This window comes from Castor canadensis, chromosome 7 (assembly GCF_047511655.1).
Source record: "Castor canadensis chromosome 7, mCasCan1.hap1v2, whole genome shotgun sequence".
In the NCBI taxonomy this organism is placed as follows: Eukaryota; Metazoa; Chordata; class Mammalia; order Rodentia; family Castoridae; genus Castor; species Castor canadensis.
This window is the reverse complement of record NC_133392.1, coordinates 137,880,553-137,901,567: the sequence shown is the minus strand read 5'-3', so window position 1 is coordinate 137,901,567 and position 21,015 is coordinate 137,880,553. Positions and strand designations below refer to the sequence as shown.

At 46.3% G+C, this 21,015-nt stretch overlaps 1 protein-coding gene across 4 annotated transcripts in view; it reads right to left on the bottom strand.

The window, feature by feature from the left end:
• The window catches only part of Csmd2 (CUB and Sushi multiple domains 2), a 546,763-nt gene that overhangs the window by 424,361 nt on the left and 101,387 nt on the right, over positions 1 to 21,015 (bottom strand). The gene's annotated exons all lie outside the window — the stretch shown is intronic.

Here is a 21,015-nt window from a genome sequence, read left to right as displayed (position 1 = left end):
TAAGGAAAAAGTGGAAACAAAGTGAAATTTAAACAGAGGGAGTTGGTTAAATAATTACAGCAATATAAATAGTATAAATATGTAGAAGCATTCTTAGATTTCTAATTGTATGTGCACATATACACACATATGACTGGAAGAATAAATAACGATATATTAATTGTGGCTATATATAGGGGGTCAGATAACAGATGCTTTTAATCTTATCCTTTGTGCTTTTGTGACTCTCCCCCATTTTCCCCCATATATTCCGAACACAAGCTATAAAAGCATGACACAAGGTCTTGAAAAAAGACGAGCTCACCCAAATCTGGCTATCCGGCTACAATTTGAGTAGAAATTGTTTGACACTTTGGAAAAGTCCAGAGATCTCACTTAGACCCACAGATGACTATGCTTTAGAAAATACCCAAATGCAAATCAGAATTCTGAAATTCCCTGCCGACTCCAACTCCAAGGGGCATAGGTGAGAAATAACACCCACGGCTGTGCTCAGCATTTAGCCATTCATCTTCCTACATGTCGCCCCCCCTAAACCTTCTCATTACCATGAGCAGAAGGCACATCAGGAACTAATGTCAACCCCCAAGCTGTCCCCCTGGCTGGGACATGAATCCAGCTTTCCTGACTCCAAAATTCAACTCTTTCAGCTGTGCCATGCTGCCTTTTGTCACCTACAGCACTGTGGCAGGATGGGAGGTCATGTGAGTCAAGATGGAGATATAAATGTAGGCTTGATTACTAAGAGAATGGCCCAGATTAAGTCAATTTAGGCTTTTGGCCCTCTGAAGGCATTCTGTATGGGTTTGACCCAAGGATCTGTCATTGTCCCATCCTGTTCAACAGAAAAACTAAATAGAACAAGCTCACGTTCAAGAAAGCTTTCTTGTCTTCCACACAGAGAAGTAGAGAAGGTCTTAAGATATTAGTTCATTAATATTCTCATTTATCCATTAATGTTTATTTATTTGGCAGGGGGTAGCACTGGAGTTTGGACTCAGGGCTTTGCACTTGTTAGGTAGGTGCTCTATCACTTGAGCCATGCCTCCAACCCTTACTTCTCTGGTTATTTTGGAGACAGGGTCTCACTTTATTTGCCCAGGACAATCTGGACCAGAATCCTCCTATTTTAAGCTTCCTGCCGTCACTGGGATGACAGGCACACACCACCATATGCAGCTTTTATTGATTTTAAGGAGGTCTTATGAACATTTCTGCCTGGGATGGTTTGGAATTGTGATCCTCCTGATTTCAGCCATCTGCATAGTTTGGGATGACAGAAGTGTATCACTGTGCCCAACTATTGGTTAGATGGGGTCTTACTAACTTCTTGCTTGGACTGGCCTTGAACCACAATCCTCCAGATCTCAGCCTCTCAAGTAGCTAGGATTACAGGTGTAAATCACTGTTCCCTCAGCTTCCTTAATGTTTTATATTTATTTTGTGGGTTTTTTGGTTGATGTCTCTTCCCCTACTAAACTAAGTTTCATAAGGACAGAATCCCTGTTGTTGACAACTGTATTCACACTGTCCCTTAAGTGCCTTGCATACAGTAGAGCATAGTAACTGTTTGCTGAGTGACTGAATGGTGAATTGAAGTCTTCACTACTCTTCTCATATTAGCCTAATACTGAGGTAATTAAAGATATTTGCATGTGAGCTTCCTCCCTTTCTTTCCCACCCCCTCTTCCCCCCACCCCAATCACACACACATAGGACACACACAATGCATTTGAACTTGTCAGCACCCATCTGAACCTTAGCAATCTGAAGCCAGTTTCAGAGAGTAAGAGGTCATTCCTCCTCGGGGCTCCTCCATCTACCTCCAGGCTACTGCTTTCCAGCAAAGTGCCTCCTCTCCTGTTAAAAATACCCAAGCTCTCCCATTGTAAAACCACAGCAAACAGATGCAGGACCCTGTGTGGCCATGGAGAGCACTCACATTACCATCCAAATGTCTCAGAAGAGGCAACCAGAGGGCCTTCTCTGCTCCTTACCCCCACTTCAGGCTAGGGAGCCCTCCAAGGCCTTCTCGCTCCACTGGAGCAGCATCAAGAGTGGGAACCAGCAGACACTGTCAGCCCCAATTTTTCTGGACAGCTAGCTGGGCTGCACTCTCCACACAGACCCTCACCCTCCTTTCCTGGGCGCCCTGACCCTGGGTGCCAGTCTGAGTCGCCCTTTGCCTTGGGGCCCGGCTACCTCTCTTTATCCTGCAGGTCCTTGCTCCCCACAGGAAGCCTCCTTACCACCTTCAGCCTGGTTCAGACCCTCTTTACTTTATTCCCACAGCCATGACCAAGCCCTGGACACTGTGCTGGGACTGCCAGCCAATGCAGTCTTGCAGCTCTGACTCCAGATGCTCAGTCAGAGGCAGCCAGTGTGCGTGAGGGTGTCCACTGTGCTTGGAATTCCTGAACAAATTACTACATGCTTTACCCACTAGACAGCGAGCCCATCTAATAAGAAGTTATGTAATGGCGGCTGGGCTGGACTTATGTCAAAGCTATCATAAGTCCTAGGTGGGCTGCAAGAGCAGCCCCATGTCTATTTGTCCTGGGTGACACAGAAACCACAGGGTTCCCCCCAGGATGGGAAAGGGAAGCAGAAGGTCTGTGAGCACATGCTTGGGGGCCCATCCTTCTACCCCAAGGATCTGGGCCCTCCACCAGCTTGGTTTATTTTCATAAATGTTTTCTGAATGACTACGTGAGCTGAATGAAAAGAAATTATCCAGATGCCAAGGGACTTGAGTGTCAGAAGCAGCTCAGTTCCTGACAGTGAGATATGGACAAAATGCTTGCCGTGGCTGGGATCAGTTTTCCCATCTGAAAAAACTAGGAAGTGGGGCTGAATCATCTGTGGTTTTCCTCTAGTTCTAAAAAAATCTATCAGGGCCTACCTTATTTTGACCCTGTGGCCTCTCTGATTCCACCTCCTTGACTTTTTTTTCTGGCGGTATGGGGACTTGAACTCAGGGTCTCACGCTTGCTAGGCAAGCACTCTACCACTTGAGCCACTCTGCCAGCTGGGGCCTCAAGTTTTTGCTTGGGGCTGGCCTCTGACCTTGATCCTTCTACCTACACCTCCTACATAGCTTTGGACTAGAGATGGGAACTACCACACCTGGCTTATTGGGGTCTTGCTAAGTTTTTGCCCAAGTTGGCCTTGAACCATGATCCTCCTGATCTCTGCCTCCCAAGTAGCTGGGATTATACATATGTGCCACCATGCCTAGCTCAAGAGCAGGAATTTTTATGTTTTGTTCACACCTTTAAGCCTATTCTTTCAAGTTGTGCTCAATAAACATTTGTTGAGTGAATGAATGAATTATTCGCCTTCAAAAGCACAGTCGTATAAACAAAGCCTATGGAATATCCCCAAATCCCAAATAGCTCCTTTCATTACAGCTACCAAGGCACGGACAAAAGAGATACATTTGCCTCTCCTGGACTTCTGTGTGCATTTTGTAGTAACAGGAACTGGCCTGTACTTTCCTGGAGACCCACTGCAATGTGTCCCCAAGGCTTCACTTTTTGAACCAACAATTAACTTTTAAAAAGAAGCCGCACGCCAAGCCCAAGCCACAGATTCTCCAATTATTCACCAGCAAGCTGGCCAAGTGTGGAGGCCCTATGCAAAGGCACAGCAAGGGGACCGAGAGCAGACAGGCATTTGGGAGAGCACTGCTTTAAAACAGACATTGTGATTTCCTTTCAATTACTATCACTCACTATCATGTCTGATACACTTTTCAATCCATAGTTCCCCAGGCAATAGGTGCCCTCCAGGCAGAGAGGATCTTTGCTCCCCAGCCGCAGTCAGCCTTTGTGCTGCAACCAGTTCCCCAGTCCCCACAGGCACACAGGATTTACCCGTGCAGAGGGTGTCTCCCAACTCTGCTGGCCTTCATTGTTTCTCCAAGGGCCAAGGGGTCCCCAAGTCCCCGCATTCCCACTTGGCTAACTTCTTCTGAGCTCCTGCCCAGCTTACACCTTCCCCAGGAAGATAAGGAGGAACAGGTGTGCCCCTGGGTCCGGGCCAGCTCTCCTTCCCCAGGCCCTGATAGTCCTTGACCTCAGGTCTGCAGGGTATTCTGCCTGTCCTAGACCTCTGGAAGAACTGAGCTACTGTCACTGAAAGACCCTGGAGACAGACATGACTGCTTTCCAGATGCATACCTGGGAAAGAGGTAAGGGGTCCTGTGAGAATGTCACAGTAAGTGTAGTTTGGGGAGCAAAGAAAAGCTCCCTCTTGAGGTCACATCACTAGCCTCATGGATGTAACTATCCACAAGCACGGGATGCTCCCACTTGTATGAGCAGTGGCCTCTCTCTCCACCTGCTTTCCTACCAGCTCCTCTCCCTCCCAGATGCCTGACCACCTCTCACGCTTCACCTTGTGAACTGGGCACTTTCTCTGCCCCCACCACCTGCTCTGCCATCTATCAGCCGATCCCTTCAGCTCCACCATCACGTCTACCTGGAATTTGCCCCTCACCCTCCCTGCCCTTCCCCTGCTGCTGCTCTAGTCTAAGCCCTCTTATCTCTCTGGGGTTTCCTAGACCTGTTTTGAACTGTGTTCAAGGAATGTGAAGGATGTATGGATAGATGTATGGATGGGTATAGTGGGAAAAAAACAAGTAGGTTTTCATAACCTTCACAGGGCTGGGATATTTTCTCCTGTCTGTGCTTGATTGGGCAGTATGAGAAGCCAAAAAGAGGCTCTGTGACCCAGGAAACCTCCACCAGAAGTCAACTGTCACATGTATCTCTAAGCAGGGCCTGCGCTGATCTCCAAGGCAGTGGGATGCACAGCCCAGAAAGGAGCCTTCTCCCTGGGCTCATCCAGCCACACTGCCCAGGAGGGAAGGAGGTCTCCCATGACCATCCATGACATGGGGAGGGGTATGAAGAGTCTGTGTTCTTCACACAGAATGGAGCAGGAAGAATACTCAGACCACTGGGTAAGGCTGCCCACGACCCTGCTGCAGCTCACAGGAGCCAGGCAGTTACAGCTGAGTTACAGACACCCTGAGATACCACAGAGCACTCCCCAGAGAACAGTGAGTGGCACATTCATCCAAGACCTATGTGGTTCCAGAGCTCATCCCATCATCTAGGCTGCTTCCTGCTTCTAGAAGTCAGGTAAGAGCATACAGGCACCAGCAGCCCTCCCTGATCTAGCTTATCTGTACTTGGGGAGGGTGGAATGGGCCAGGTGAGACCACCATGCCTTCTCACGCCCCTGCAGCTTTCTGAATCAGTGGTTTCAAACGCCAGGAACGCAGGACAGGGGTGTGGGAGGGAATCTGCCCCATGCCTGAGTTCCTGTGGTTTGGTTGTTCATGGGACCTGATGGGCAGGGCTGAGAAAGTGCTTTAGAATCAAAGTCAATCAAACTAATGGATGAGGAATTGCTGACTTAAAGTGTGTTACAGTACCATGAGACTTCTGTCATGGACTACAGAAGGCACCAGGCCACCCACTCCCAGTTCAGCCCACCTTCTCACTCAGAGAAAATAAATGTGTGTGCACACACCTGGGGTCCAAGGCTCAAGCTAGTGAGGCCTGCTCCTGCACACTTGTCTCCGCAGCTTCTGCTATCTTTCAGACCATGCCTGCTGCATTTGATTCCTCTCCCTTTCCCTCTCTCCCTCTCTCCCTCTCTCTCAGTCTCTCCTTCTCTCTCGATATATGTGTCTATACACTTGTACGTGTAATTTTATATAGTTTATAAATATTCATTTACACTATATATTTGTTTGCGATTTGGCTTTGATATATACATGTACAGATTGTATCCATTCTTTTTTTCTGTGTGAGGAGATCGGAACCTGTGCTAAAGATTGGGGCACCCCAATATACCCCAGGGTACCAAGGGTCCCTCCGGTATTTCATGGTTGTTTTTTTTTTTTCTCATTAAACAGCTCAGAAATGAGGATGAATCTTATATTCAAGGCTATGTCATAGTTTAGTTGACAGAATTTTCCTTTCCTAGTGGGGCATTAAATAGTGGCACATCTTTAAACCACTGGAATGTTAACTTTGGTGAAATCTAGGACATAAACTGGTTTGAGAAGACAGCCAAGAGCATCGCTGCTAGACATGACCAGTCAAAGCTTGGCTTAGTCATCTCCAGAGATGGGGAAGTCTTCACCTCACAGGGCAGCATACTCTAGCTTATGGCCACTAGAGCTTTGTAAAACTTATCAATTCTGGTTTGAAATTCACCTGTGTCTAACATCTTTCCACTGGACAATGTCCTGCTCTCTAGAGCAATCCAGAAGGGACCCACATTTGTCTTCAATGTGACAAACCCTCAAGTCACTTCCAGATCTTTCAACTGTCCTTTGTGTGATTGTTCTTCTCTCATTCATTCCTCTAGATACTAACCCAGTCTTACGTTATTGATATTTTTTGTGTGGTACTGGGGTTTGAACTCAGGGCCTACACCTTGAGCCCTCCATCAGCCCTTTTTTGTGATGGGCCGGCTTCAAACTGTGATCCTCCTGATCTCTGCTTTCTGAGTAGCTAGGATTACAGGCATGATCACTGGCACCCAGCTACATTATTAATATTTAAGTTCATGTTCAAAGGGGTTTCTAATCCCCCCTTGTATAACAAATATATCCTAATTTAAAAAATTTATAATAAAAAATATTTCCCACTGCACTTGTCTATCTCAAAATAGATTATTATCATCAGATATCTAATTCTATAATTCTATTAATTAGTTGTTACAACTATTCTTATATAGTTTTAATAATAAATCCTTACTACATCAAAAAAAAAAAAAAAAAACCTACCCAGTTTTAGGTCTTGTGCTGGAAACATAGTCCATATCCCTCAAAACTACCTTTCTACTGTTTAGGCAGTTTTATTGTGTGGGTTCCTTCCTCTGAATGCCTCCCTCTCACTATACTTCTATTTATAGAGCCATGTGGCATTTGACTCATGCTATGTGCATAGCCAAATGAAGCCTTGACAAGCAAGGACCTCACTGCTGTTGATTTTAGTCTTTGATTTTGGATTTTCTCCCATTTGCTACTAATCACACAAACACCACCACAACAGCCATAATGGGAACTCAAAAAAAAAAAAAATCATCCACAAGCTAACTGCTCATCCATGTCAATGGTCCCCTTTTTATTTCCATTTGGTTCCTGTCTCCCTATAAGACCTACTTTAAATGGTTGTAATAAATGCGAGGAAACAATTTTGCATTCTGCTTTTTTCACTGAAAATAATATCATAAGCATCCTTCTATATTACTAAGTAATGCTATTATAATTTTAAATGGCCACATAAATCCATTAGGTAGCTACACCATAATTTTCCTAACCGTTCCCCTATTGTTGGACATTTTTACAGTTCCCAGTTTTTCATCATTATAAATAATGCTGAAATCAACACTTTCATGCATATAACTTTCTTCTTCTGTTGAATTATTTCTGTAGGATTCATTCCCAGGAGGGAAATTACTGGGTCAAATGACACGAGCATTTTATGACTCTTGATATATACTGTCAAGTTGTATTCTCCAAGGACTAATTTCTATCAGCAATGGAAAAATGTGTCCATTTCTTTGCAACCACCCCAGCATTGTACAGGTCCTCTCAAGTTTGGGGACTAATTTAATGGGATGAAGTGTCATTTTGTTGTTTTAATTCATCTGATTTTGTTAACGAGAGGGACCAAATAGCTTTCCTGAGTCCCTATCTCTTTTACAGTGAACTCCTGGATATCTTCCTTATCACTTCATATGGGTTCTTTACAAAACGCAGGGGTAAATCCTCTGCTGCCACAGTTGATATGTTATTCCACACACAGACTCATTTTTTATTTTAGATGGTTTTGTTGTACAGAAATTTGAATATCGTCTGATCACTCCATCCTTTCCTACTGTTAGTTTTTGTAAAGTACAATGCCAGAGTACAAAAAGCACTTGAGCGAAGTACCTTGCTCCCTCTTACGGTGGCATATTTTATTTTGATCTGCAAGTTTCAGTTATGTGACATTATTGTATTCCTTTTGGTAGGAACATTATTGTATTCCTTTTGGTAGGCCAAAGTCAATCTGCCTAGGATCAAACCCATATTCTCCCTATTGCCAGCTGTGTGACCTCAAGCAAGTTACTTAGTTTTTCTGTTCCTCACCTGTAAAATGGGGACATCAGTGGCTACCTCACGAGATCACTGAGAGGATTAAGTGTTAACATGTGAGGTACTTAGAAGAGTCCCTGGTGCTTGGTGACAGCTCAAGCAGCGCCAACTGTCATTGTCATCCTCGCAGTCACCATTGCCCCATGCACTTGCTCTTTCTCTCTGCTCAGCATCCTCTGTACAGTTTCTGAATATGAGCTTGGGGGCTGCTTATGCCTGGAGACACAGCCCTCAGGTATTAATCACCTCATCAAGACTCTGAGGTGACAGCTCAGTCCATCACAGTCCCATCATGAAAGTGAGTAGAACAGCCAAGAATATTCTGAACACTTTTGCTAAAGCAAGAATGAAAGGCAAGTGGCTCCACGTGCAGGGGGTGCCTCTGTTCCAGCATCACAGACACCCATCCTGAGCAGGTCTCCCCTGTCCCTGGCTCTGTCCCCAGGGCTGGCACAGGTCCCAGCAGGCTCCATGCTGAACACAGGTCCCCTTGCTTATAGTCTGGCCCCACCCTCCTTGCTGTCTCTAAAGTGCAGACCTCACTACATCACCACCCTAACACCCTTCAGTGACAGGCCCTTTTTGAGAATAAAGCACAAGCTCCCAAGTGCTGCATGGTGGTCCTGAGTTTCACCCCACCCCAGCAACCGCTGCCTCCCTGGTTCTACTCCACACCTCCGCCCTATGGGATTCCTCATACTTGCTCAAATGTCCAGGCTTTCTGTCTTCCAGTCTTTGATCTCCTTCACTCACCAAATATTCACTGCACTTCTAACGTGTGCAAGGCTCTGTTCTAGGAGCTGGGGAGGCAGCAGAGAGCTAGACAGGAAAGAATACCTGACAGCAGGAGCTCACATTCCTATAAGGGAGATGGGCAATGAGCAAATGATCCTAAGTCAGAGGGAAAGGGGAAGAAGTGGATAGGGATGCCTATAGTGTGGCCGGGAATGGCTTCTTGATTAGGGAACCTAAATGAGAGGTGAGAGAAGGCCGTGGGGACATCTGATAAGCAGTACAGGCAAAGGGAATAGAATGCACAGAGGCCCTGAGGCTGCAACAGGTCTGACTTGTCCATCCTCTGCCCCAATACCTCCCAATATTAACTTCTGCTTGCCAACCCAATCTGCTACTCTGAAAAGACGACTGGATAAAGGTTTGGTGGGAGAAACAGGAAGCTGAGATCTGAAGGGAAGGTTCACAGAGCAGAAGAGCCAAGCCATCAACCACAAGGCAGGATACCACAAGGCAGTGACACCACAAGGCCAAGACTGGGGACCACAGCCCCTAGGAGATGCTCCAGCATTGCCTACTGGGCCCCTTCTGTGAAGTTGGGGACAGATCGTATGAGTAGGCCCAGACTGCTGTGTAGGACTTATTTTAAGAGGCAACACAAATTGAGCACCAGTTGCTCATGCTGGTAATCCTAGCTACTTGGAGGCTGAGACCAGAAGGATAAAGGTTCGAGGCCAGCTCAGGCAAAAAGTTAATGAAACCCATTCTCAGCAAATAGTGGTGCAGCGGTATGTGCCTATCATCCTAGCTATGTGGGAAGCTGAGATCAGGAGGATTGTGGTTCCAGGACATCCTGGGCAAAAAAAAAAAAAAGTCCGTAAGACTCCATCTCAAAGGATAAAATCTGGATGTGGTGGCACACACCTGTCAACTCAGCTAGGATTGCAGTCCTAGTTGGCATGGGCAAAAATCAAGACCCTATCTCCAAAATAACCAGAGCAAAAAGGGCTGGAGGCATGGCTCAAATAACAGAGCCTAGCAAGTAAGAAGCCCTAGGTTCAAACCCCAGTTCTGCAACAACAACAACAAAAAGACAACACATAATAGACAAAATAGGAGCTTCAGAACCAGACAGATTTTTTCAAACTGTATAGAACCCTTCTGTGTTGGATGCCATGGGGATGGGGCAAAGTCACTCCCCTCTCTGGGCCTTGACTTCCTTCTCTTTCAATCCAAGGCAGCTAAAGCCTGGCTCCTGCCTGAGTAATGTGTTGGTGTCTGCAAGGCCCTGTTGCAGACACCATGGGTATCTGGCTCCTTTGTCTCTCCATCTCTGAGCTCCAAACTCACAGAGGCCGCAGTTCATGTGAGGATCCAGGGCTGTGAACAACCCAGACAGCTAAGTGTGGAAAGAGGAAGGATGAAGATGGGCTCTGTCTGCCACCAAGTCTCTAAACCAGTTCTCCCACCTAACATGGAGAATGTCTTCCTCTCCTGCTGTTGAAATGCATTGTCAGTGGATCTAACACTCAATTATTTACAGTAAGGAAGGGAGGGGTGCAAAGAACAATCCAGAAACAATGACCAGTCATCAACAAGAGGGAGGGTGCTGAAATACTCCATGTAATATTCAAAAGACTTTGCTCGGCAGGTTGCAGGACTGATGCGTTGTCCCCAAGGAACAAATGTCCCCCAAACCTCCATGACTGGGCCAGTGGCGGACGCTCTGATGGGGTCAATTGGCTCAAGTCCGTTGGAGGGAGAGAGACCAGTGTGTCCAGCCACAGTCACAGAGCAGTGGTTGAAGGCTGTTTGACCTGTTATGAGAAATCACACCTGAGTCCATTCAGAGGTTTCTCAGCAACCATGGGAGCCATTATGGGAGGGGCTGGTGGTGATCTGGAGCAAGCCCTGTTTGGGGTCCTGTGGCCTCCCTGCCCTAGGGCACAGGCCTGAGAGGAAGGGTCCCACCTGGGGCGCCCTGTTGCCTCCCGTGTAAAGGGAGTTTATCAGTGAAGACCTGAGCTAATAGGTGTTAAATAGAGTTTGGTGCAGAAAATTGAGAAGTCGTGAGACTGGAAGCTGAAAGGAGAAATTAAGGATGATCACACGGTCCAGAGCTGCACCTGAATGCTGAAGAGAAGGCAACCTGACAGGCAGAGAGCTCCAGGCTCGGGGAAGAGGTCAGGACACCGAGTCCCCCAAACTGAGGCTGAGGTGGAGAGGGCAGATGCAATTAAACACTTACCATATTTCATGTGTTCTAGAGCACAGGCCTTTCTATATTAGTCTCTCTGAATTTGGGATGTCTCCTCACTCACGGCCTGTCATACTTTATTCGGTAGTTCTTGTTCTTGTGGTTGGGACACCAACCACAGCTGTATCTTCTGACCAGGTACCGTGAACAGATCTCTTCCTTGTCTAGCCTTTTATGTTGGGTGAGATGGTCATTTACCCATTAGCTTATTTAAATGATATTTATTGAGCATTTACTGTGTGTCAGACTCTGGGGTGGACACAGCGGCAAACAGCAATCCTAATAACTCACAAACACCTGACACACTGCTTCCTGTCTTCCCAACAAAAATGCCAGGAGCAGGGCTCATTATTGTTATTGTCTTCCTATGACAAGGGAGGTCAGAGGAGGCTGAGTGACTTGCTCAAAGTCGCAGGCTGGCTGTTAACTGAGGAGTTGGGAGTCAGTTCTTCCCCTGGCCCCTGAACAATAACCTTGGTGCTCCACTGAAGGCTCAGACTAGCTGGAAGCAACCAGAGTGGAGGAGGCGAAAGGGGACAGGATGCACGGGGTTGATGGAGAAGTTCAGGCAGCGAGAATGTGACGGGGTGCTGTGCACTGAGGCAGCCTCTGGGTTCAGCTTACACAGAGACTAGAAGAGTTGGGGGGAGAGCAGGTTCTGAGAGGGACTCAGTGCATCTGAAGGATGGGGGAGACAAGACTGTGGTGCAGCCAAGGACTAAACAAAGTTCAGTTTGGCTGGAGGAGGAAGAGGCGGAGGAGGGGGCTGATGCCCAGGGCCCTAAGAGCCAGGTAAAGAGTTTGGATTCCATCCTGGAAGCAATTAGAGGGTTTTAAGTGAAAGCTCTCCAAGCCCCTCTATCCTGGTATGCAATGATTCTCTGAATGTTTTGTTGGACAATGAAAGACTACAGACTCCTAAGAGGAGGGCTCTGGAGCAAGGTCACCATGCACAGTTGTTCAGGTTAAATGCTGTAGAAGTGTTCCAGGCAGAGAGGAGATAAGGACTAAAACCCAGCCTACACTCCACCCTCTAAGCCATGGACTCATATGTGTCCCCTCAGGGCAGCCACCTGTGCTAATTCACATAAAAGTCCTATATGCTTAGACTCATGGCATACAGATCAGAAGTGGCAAATACTGGCTACTATTGCAGAGTCCCTACTGTGTGCCCTGGACTAGGGTATGACAGTGGCAGAAGAAACAAAAAATAAGTGGCAGTCCTGCCTTTGAAGAGCTACAAGGCTCAAACAAGGATTTTGACAAGGAAAAGATTTTTTTTTCACTCCCACAAACACACCAGCCCTGTTATAATAGCTTCCTATTACCAAGTACCTACTAGGTGTCAAATGTCATGCTAGGTGCTTTCCACGGCTTAGCACAAATGCTCACAACCTCTTGTAGGAAGAGAGAGTCACCCCATTTCTCACAGGAGAATCTGAAAGGTGCTATGCCTTGCCCAAGGTCACTCAGCAGGGACATGGCAGAACTTGAACTTGATCTCCAGAGAGCTAACCAGAAACAAGAGCAGCTTCCTCCATGTGGTACAAAATTGGTATTCACTGAATAGCTGCTCTGTGCCAGGCACAGTCCACACATCAACCCTTTTATCCCTCATTACACCCACCAAGGAGGGCGTTAGTATTTGTGTTTTATAAACTCAGTTCAGGTTGGTGGAGAGACTTGCCCAAGGTCTCACAGCTAGGGGAAGAAAGCCAGGGTGGCAAGCCACATCTCTCAGTCCTGTGTTCCCAAGCCAGGACCCCTTGAAGTAGGGACCAATTCTTCACGCCTGTCTTCATGTGTCCTCAAAGCCCATTGTGGGGCTGACTGGAGCAGATGTTCAGTAACCCTTGTTGAATGAATGGGACAGAGAAGTAAAGTAGAGGTGCACAAAACCTGAAGGCAATCCAGTCACCTGAAAATGCTCCCCACCCATTAGCACGGCTTCTGACACACTGAAGTGGGGACATCAGGATGCCAGAGTTTGGCATAACATCATCTCAGAGCTATGTTAATCCTCCTCCCCAAGAGGGGAAATAGCACTATGCATGATGAACTATTTGTGGGATTATTGAGGACGTGATATGAAAATCATCCTGATTTCCCACTTATTGAGAAGTGCTGCCCAATTTGTCTCAAATGTCACATCTCTATGTATTAATTTGCTTCTCTACGGTACTGATTAAAACGAATGTTCTCCAACTCTCAAGGCAGAGCCAACGGAAATGGGGCACGCTCACTCAGGAAGCACATGCCAGCCCTCCTGGGCAGAGGAAATGGACATTTGTTGCCTCACACCCTGGAGGAGGCCTCTGCAGCCGTGCTATTCTGGCCCCAAGTGGCCTGAATGGTGCAAATTGCATATTCTCTCTCTCTATATATATATATACACACACACACATAATATGTATACATATAAAAAAAATAGCTTCCATTAGCCCAATTTTGAGATGCCTGTATAATGTCCCAGAATTGGGAGACTCTTTCAGAATGAGGAAATTCTGAGAGGCTGAGGCCTGGAGAGGAGAATGGGCAGACTAATTACAGGGAAGAATGAACCAGGAGAGGTCCACAGCTCTAGATGCACTGGGCTCTGGTTTCATCTCTGAGCTCCAACTCCCTCTGTGCATAGTGGAATGACTACCTGCAACCTTACAGCCCTACCCCACCTCCAAAAGCCACAAAAGCACACTTTGTCCCCATGCTTTCTCCTAACCTGCCTCTCTTAGGATTAAAAAACAAGGAGTGTCACCTCCTTGTCTGTTCCTCATAGGTGTGTCTGTTGCACCTGCTTCAACATGCTGTGGTCCTTACACAGAGGTGACACCCCAGGGATGTCACTGATCACAGAAGCATAACAAGGCATCTTTCAATAAGTGGCATTAGGTTAAGCACTTCCTCTTCCTCCCAGTTCCCCTTTGGAAGGAGAGATGGAGAGGGTTAGAGGGTAGAAATTGTGGCTGTGAAAACAAGGTTTGGATGTAAACTCAGGACTACACAGAGTAGGCACTCAATTAATACTAGCTTAATGAATGACAGAGTATCAAACACCAACTGTACATGTGCTGTCAGCCTCTTTGGACTCAGGTTTTCAGATGCGCTGGAGCTCAGTGGGCATCTATGAACTCCCTGATTAATTATATGGAAAAGGGTTGTATTTGTATATTAGTGTGAGTGTGTATGTGTCTCAGCTTTCAGGTCCATGCTGCCAAAAATCTAGGGCCTGACTGGGCTTGTCACAAAACCCTGAGCTCTAAAGCCAACATGTCTGATCTGAAGAGGTCATGATGGCCCTAAACTCCTCCTTGGTCTCTGTGGCTCCAAAGCACCAGGTGGCAGGGCCCAGACTACATCTCTATCCAGTGGGGATGCTCCCAGGCAGGGTTAGAAGCCAAGGAAACAGATACCACTCTGCAGCTTCTCCCAGGAAGCCCTGATGTAGTTCCAAAACTAGTCATGCCATGAACAGGTGGATGGAAGATTCTGTGCAGACTCAGGAGCAGGGACAGGGTAGGGCTGGGACCATGATCTATGGAGTTGATATATTTCTTCCATCTCCTGCAAGAATCCCGGTCAAGTAAGGTTAGGATGAGAGCAACTTAATTAATTAGCTGACATTTATCAAGCACTGACAATTTGCCAGGTCCTGTGCTGAGTGCATCTTGTGACTTGTACGTTCTCTATTTAATAAGCACAATAGCTCCATGAAGTGCCTCCAGGCTAAGTGTCCCTACCTGAAATGCTTGGGACCAGAAGTGTTTGGGATTTGAGATTTTTTTCAGATTTTGGAACACTTGTTTATACCTAATGAGAGTTTTTGGGATGGGACCCACGTCTAAACAAAAAATTTGTTTATATTTCATATACACCTTGTACACAGAGCCTGATAGGAGTTTTATGCAATGTTTTCACTGTGTCTTGAGTTTTGCCTATGTTCCATGGAGTCAGGTATAGAATTTTCCACAGGTGGTATCAAGCTGGTACTCAGAAAGTTTCACATTTTGGTACATTCTAGATTCTCAGATTAAGAATGCTCCTCTTGTATTTTTCTTATCCTGACTTTATAGGCACAGCAGCTGGAACTCAGAAAAATTAAATGACTTGCCCAAGGTCACACAGCAAGTGAGGAGCAAGGCAGGCTTTTATTCCAGGTGTCTGAACCCAGAACCTGAGATCTTAATCCTGTGCTATGCCACCTCTCCCCTTTTGTTACCAGAGAGTTTGCAAAATTGAGGGTCCCTCATCCTAGATTCTATACAGAGATAATTAGTGCCAGGTCCAATACTTAAAGAAGCATCCTGCATTTTGATGGTGAGCTACCAAGACCACAGTGAGACTTAGCTAAACAAAGTAGTATCTGTTTTGGGGTCTCAATTATGAAATAGATCTCACAGACCATAGCCCTCAGAGATGGGCCCACCTTTGCAAAAGCATCAGAGTGTAGACACAAGATTTATGCTGCTAAAATGCAAAGGTGCAACCAAGATTGGTCATTAAAAACCTGCAGGACTGCTACCTAATTGACATTTCTGATGTGCTCATAACTCTGGTTTATATGGTGATCCACCTGGAATAGACACAAGCAATCCCATACAACCTTTGACAATTAGGAGGTCGGAGAAGTCTGAGGACTGGGGTGGGAAAATCAGCACCCAAATGGTAGCAAGAGTCAAACTGGGGAAGATTCAGGCTTCCCCACCCTCAGAGAGACAGTGACACACAGCAAGCATCTGCATCACAGACAGATGGGGAGTGCCAGACGTCAAGACAAATGCAACTACAGAGAGTTTAAAAGTGAAAAATAAAACTAAAACTGAAAAAAAAAAAAAAACCCAAGATGAACATTTCAATGAATATTTATCTGATCTTGGCATGGAAAAGGGCCTTTCAAGCATGGCACTAAAAGTAGATGTCATAAAAGAAAAAAAATTAAAATTTAAAATGAGTGGCATAAAAATTAAAACTGCTGCACATCAAAAGGAAACGCATCACATTAATATCTTCAATATGCAAAAACCACTTACAAGGAAGAGAAGAAAAATACTAACAGCCCAATGGAAAAGTGGGCAGAAATTGGGACAGGCAATTTACAAAATGATCTACAAATGGCCACTAAGTGGTGACAGGTGCTCCACCTTCGCTAGAATCAAAGAGATGCAAATTGTAACCACAAATGAGATTTCATTTTCCACCCATTTTAATCAATGAAACTGATTTAAAACTCACTAGCATGCAGCATAGGCAAGGTGAGGGAACAGGGCCTGGGCCCGCTCGTAAATTGTTGCTAGAAGTGGGCATCCGTACAACCTTTCTAAAAACACTTTAGAATGAAATATCCAAAGGTAAAATCTGCAAAGTCTTTGACCCAGAAACTGCACTTCCAGGACTCTATTTTAATAAGGTAATTACATGAGGGCTTAAGTTGTATGAACAAGGGTATTCCTCATCTAAATGTCCCCAGAAGATGAATAGTTAAATAATTATGGTATGTTCAAACTACAATGGCTCCCTCACCAGAATTCATTAGAAAGGACAAACCAGGGCCACTTTTATTAACATGGGAAAAAAACGTCAGTCCCATTAACCATTTTACAGAATTGCACGTGTCACATAATCCCAGACGCCTATGGCCCTGTGTCTTTGCACATGTGTGTGGGTGTGCAGAGAGACGTCGACATGTACTCTCACTGGGATGACAGAGGGGAGGCTAGACGTGGATAGGCAGCCCTGCCTGGGCATAGCAGGACAGGAACAGGCAAACCTGGGAGGCAAGAAGAGGAGGGAAAGTGTTCCTGAGGTCTACTTTTAGACTCGGTGCTAAAAATGCAGTTGCTACATCCAGCAAATAAAAATAAAGCATGCTCAGTTAAATCTGAATTTTTAGGTGAACAGATGAAACAGTCTAAGTATATCCCACCAAGTATTTGGGATATACTTATCCTAAAATTTATTTTAACTTTTAAATTAATTGGTGTCCTGTATTTTCTCTGGTACCTCAGGCTAAGAAGCTGTGGAGCACATTTCTCATTGCCTCTGTAGGACAATGCTTGACAATGAAGCCACAGCAGGCGTCCTGTCTTCCCTGCCTCTGACTTTGCTCCAGTGTGTCTGCTGGTGAAATGGTCTCAGGTCTCTACCTCACTCAAGGAGCTTGCAGGGATCAAAGTGCAGGACAGAGTAGTGGCTTTTGTGCTAAAAAAGCCTCCAAAAACTCCTGGCCATCAGTCACCCTAAGCTGCACACAACCCTCCCCAGAGACTGGGCCAGTACATCTGTGAGATGGAGATAGGAAAGCCTGTCCACGAGGTTGTCAAGGGGGATTTGGTGAGATAATGCAGGTAAAGTGCCTGGCATACAGTCAGTGCTTAATACAAGGTGATCCCCTTCCCTCCCGCCCAGCTGCTGCAGCCCACGCTGTGCCCCCAGGGATTACAAATCCAGCATCTTCTCTCATGTCAGGGTTTGACAACTGGCCTTTTGATCTTCTTCAAGCTGCAGCAGCCATAAGCTGACACTCTTCACCTGCCTTCACCTTTTTCCCAAGTCCCTAGCAGCCACTTGGTTCCTTATCTGCACTTTTCACACCCTGGGTGAAGGTGGAGGAGGATCAAACTCACTTTGATAGCAGGCATTCAGGGATGCTAGCCAAGTGTGTGGGAGGGGGAGGCACCAAGAGCAGTGCACTGATGCCATTTTGAAATGGAGCTGGTAACACCTGAATAGAGACTGGAAGAGAGCCTCGCCGAGTGGGGGCAGGTGGCCCAGACTGGCAGGGAGGCTCCTATGGAGCCTTTCTGTCTGCCTGCTTGCTTGCCATTCTGCACAAATGTCTCAGGTGGACTCTGTAGTGGGGCGCAGTGGGAGGAGCGGGGAGGGGGAGGGCAAGGGAAGGGAGGGCTTTCCTCCTTCCCTAGAGCCAAGTCTTCATACAGGGCTGTTGACAGTGCAATTATCTCCCTCCTCCAACCCCAGTAAGGCCCAGAGGGGTTAAAAGTCTGCCCACAGCCACACAGGCAGTTACAGGTCCTAGAAACTCATGTTTATCAATCACTGCATCCCCAAAGGCAGGGTTACTTGATCTCTCTCTCTCTCTTTTATTGTTGTGCTGGGGGTACATTGTGGCATTTATAAATGTTCTTACAGTATGTCAAATATATCATGCTTGGATTCACCCCTTCATCATTCTCCTTTATCCCTCCTCCCCCCATTCCTTGAATAAATTCAACAGGTGGGCATACATCCTGTAGTACATTCACAGCAGGCCCCTGCTCCTTCCACCCTCTTTTCTTCCTTGCTTCTTCACTTAAAAGTGGACCGTAAGAGAGTATAACTCACATTTTTCCAGTTGCAAATCTCCATGGTCCAGCACCAAGCCAAACCAACAGGATTTGGCCATAGCCATAACCTTGGCTTATGGGTGGCTGACTCCCTTGTATGCACAGTTATTTGTGACCTATGTCACCATGCAGTGCAAGGACGGCCAGCCACACATCCTGAGAGGTTTGCAGAAGGGCTGCACAGGTGACTGGTACAGAGACTCACAGCTATAGCCACCTGTCTGTGCTGGTCCAGTGTCTGCCAGACCTTATCATGTGACTGAGGGAGGCCCGTCCTTCTGCCCTGTTGGTCCTGCTGTGGAATGCTGCGTGCTCTCAGGTCTGGGCTGCCGCACCTGTGCTAGGCAGGTGAGAGGAGGGACCCACTGGCCTCTGGTTTATCCCTAATGTTTTGTAATGTCTTTTCATCACAGGCCCCGTGTGCATTGGTGGAAGCTCCAGCTCAGCTTTTCCCTCAGCATTTTCTGCAGTGATGGGAAGATGCCTCAAGCCACATGGGGCTTCTAAACACCTGATGTGAGGCCAGTGTGACCATGACACTGGCTTTAAATTAATTTAAATGCAAACAGTCCCCTGGGGCTAGTAGCTACTAGCTCCCAGCAAGCTTGCCAGGGACTGCCAAGGCTCAGCACACCTGTCTGTAAAAGGCCAGAGGGTAGGTATCCTAGGTTTACAGGGCACATGGTCTCTGTTGCAGTACCTCAACTCTGCAGTGGTGGTATGTGTGACACCGTGGGAGTGAGTGGGCAAGTCTATGTTCTAATGAAACTTAATTTCTAAAAATAAACTGCTGACTAGATGTGGCAAGGGAGCCCAAGTTTGCTATTCCTTGCTATACACGCTTCCTAGAACAAGTTACACATACTCTCAGAATTTTGTCTCTAATTACAGGGAGTATACAGACCTCCTAATGTCCAACTATAGACACTGCTCATGAATTACACTAGAACCTCAGTTTTCAAAGGACCCTCTGAATGTACCTCAGACCCACTCTGGATAGAAGTGCAGGCGATGTTCTCCTGATGAGCTGAGTCAATGTGGCCAAGATGAATGGCACAGATTTTTTTCAAAAGTCTCATGAAGGTCTGGTGTCTAGTTCCCAGACAAAGGCCCACAATGAGTGCTGGAATAAGGACACCATGAGGACCTAGCGCCCAGCACGTGACTCTCAGAGTCTCTGCAAGCACCAACTCTAGTGTCACCAACTCAGTTCTCCCTACCCCCAGAAACAATGTCCCCAGAGCCAACAAACATGGAAGAGCTATGACCAAAGTCTGACATTTTGAGAAGTTTTACCCAAGGCTGTCTTATCAAGAATCCTGTGGTTCAAACTTGGAGAGAATGCTTGGCCAGGATGACCTGGTCAGGAGCCCTAACTAAAGTGAAGTGGAATTATGCCAATTAAAGGCATGTGGAACTTTCTTGGGAACCTCTTCAGGAATCTTTAGTTTAAAAACCACTGACATCCTTCTCCTGGTCCTGGCCCTGGCAACTCATCAACTAAGTTTCCTGCCAGCTAAATTTCCCTTTCACCTCCTGGGTTTGGGATAAGGATGGGAATCTCAAATAAAGACCTCCATCTATCAGAGACCCTTAGATAAGGCTCTGAGAGAAGGCCCTCACTGCTGTCCCCCTACCAATGCCCCTTTCTAGCTTAAAGCAGCCAGAGGGGTAGATCACCACCCCTTGTTAGGGTTACTTCTTCAGAGCGGGTAATGAGACATAAAGAAGGAACCCTGAAAACCTCCATTATGACCTCCCTGTGACCTTAAAGGATGGAAAGAAGGAAAGGCAGAACCAACCAATCAGAACATTGCAGGAACAGCCAACCAAAATGCTGCTTTCTGCGCTCCTAATTGGCACAGAGACTGAGCAACATCCTGGAGAGAATGGACAAAAAAAAGTCTCAGATCACGTCATTTCTTGGGCACCTTCTCTTGGGCTCCTCTCCCCTCCCACAACTTTGGGGCTCAATTCTCCCCCACTTTACACTTTTCTATCTCAATAAACTCTCCTGCTTTACCCTTTAAAAAAATTCACTGACAGCTTTTCTGGAAGCCTTAATAGTTCAGGTTAAAGCATCAAACTGCTGCCTCCTGAGCCCCCACCAGCTGGAGTTGGTTTTGCCAAGGAAGTGGGTCTTGTGGTCCCTGTGTGGAGAACTCCTGGCCAAGACGGGCAGATCTATTTCCGTATTGTGTTGCTGCAGGCTTCATTCAAGAGAGCATCATGTATTCTTCAAGTTCTCAAACAAAGGCAAGGGAAAGAATGCTTTCAAATAATTGGCATGGCTTTACCAGGGTGTTATGTCATTACTGTTATTAATTAGAACTAACAGTCTTAAAATATGCCATTAACGATCTCAACACAAAATAGCAGTGCAGGTCTTAGCCAAGAGCAGCATAATTACCTATTAATGAGATGTAAATTTCCCAGGGAAATGACAGAGATCTAGCAGTACCACCTTCTGAACTAACATAATAAAGTTAATAATAATAATAGTGTATAATCTGAAGATATTA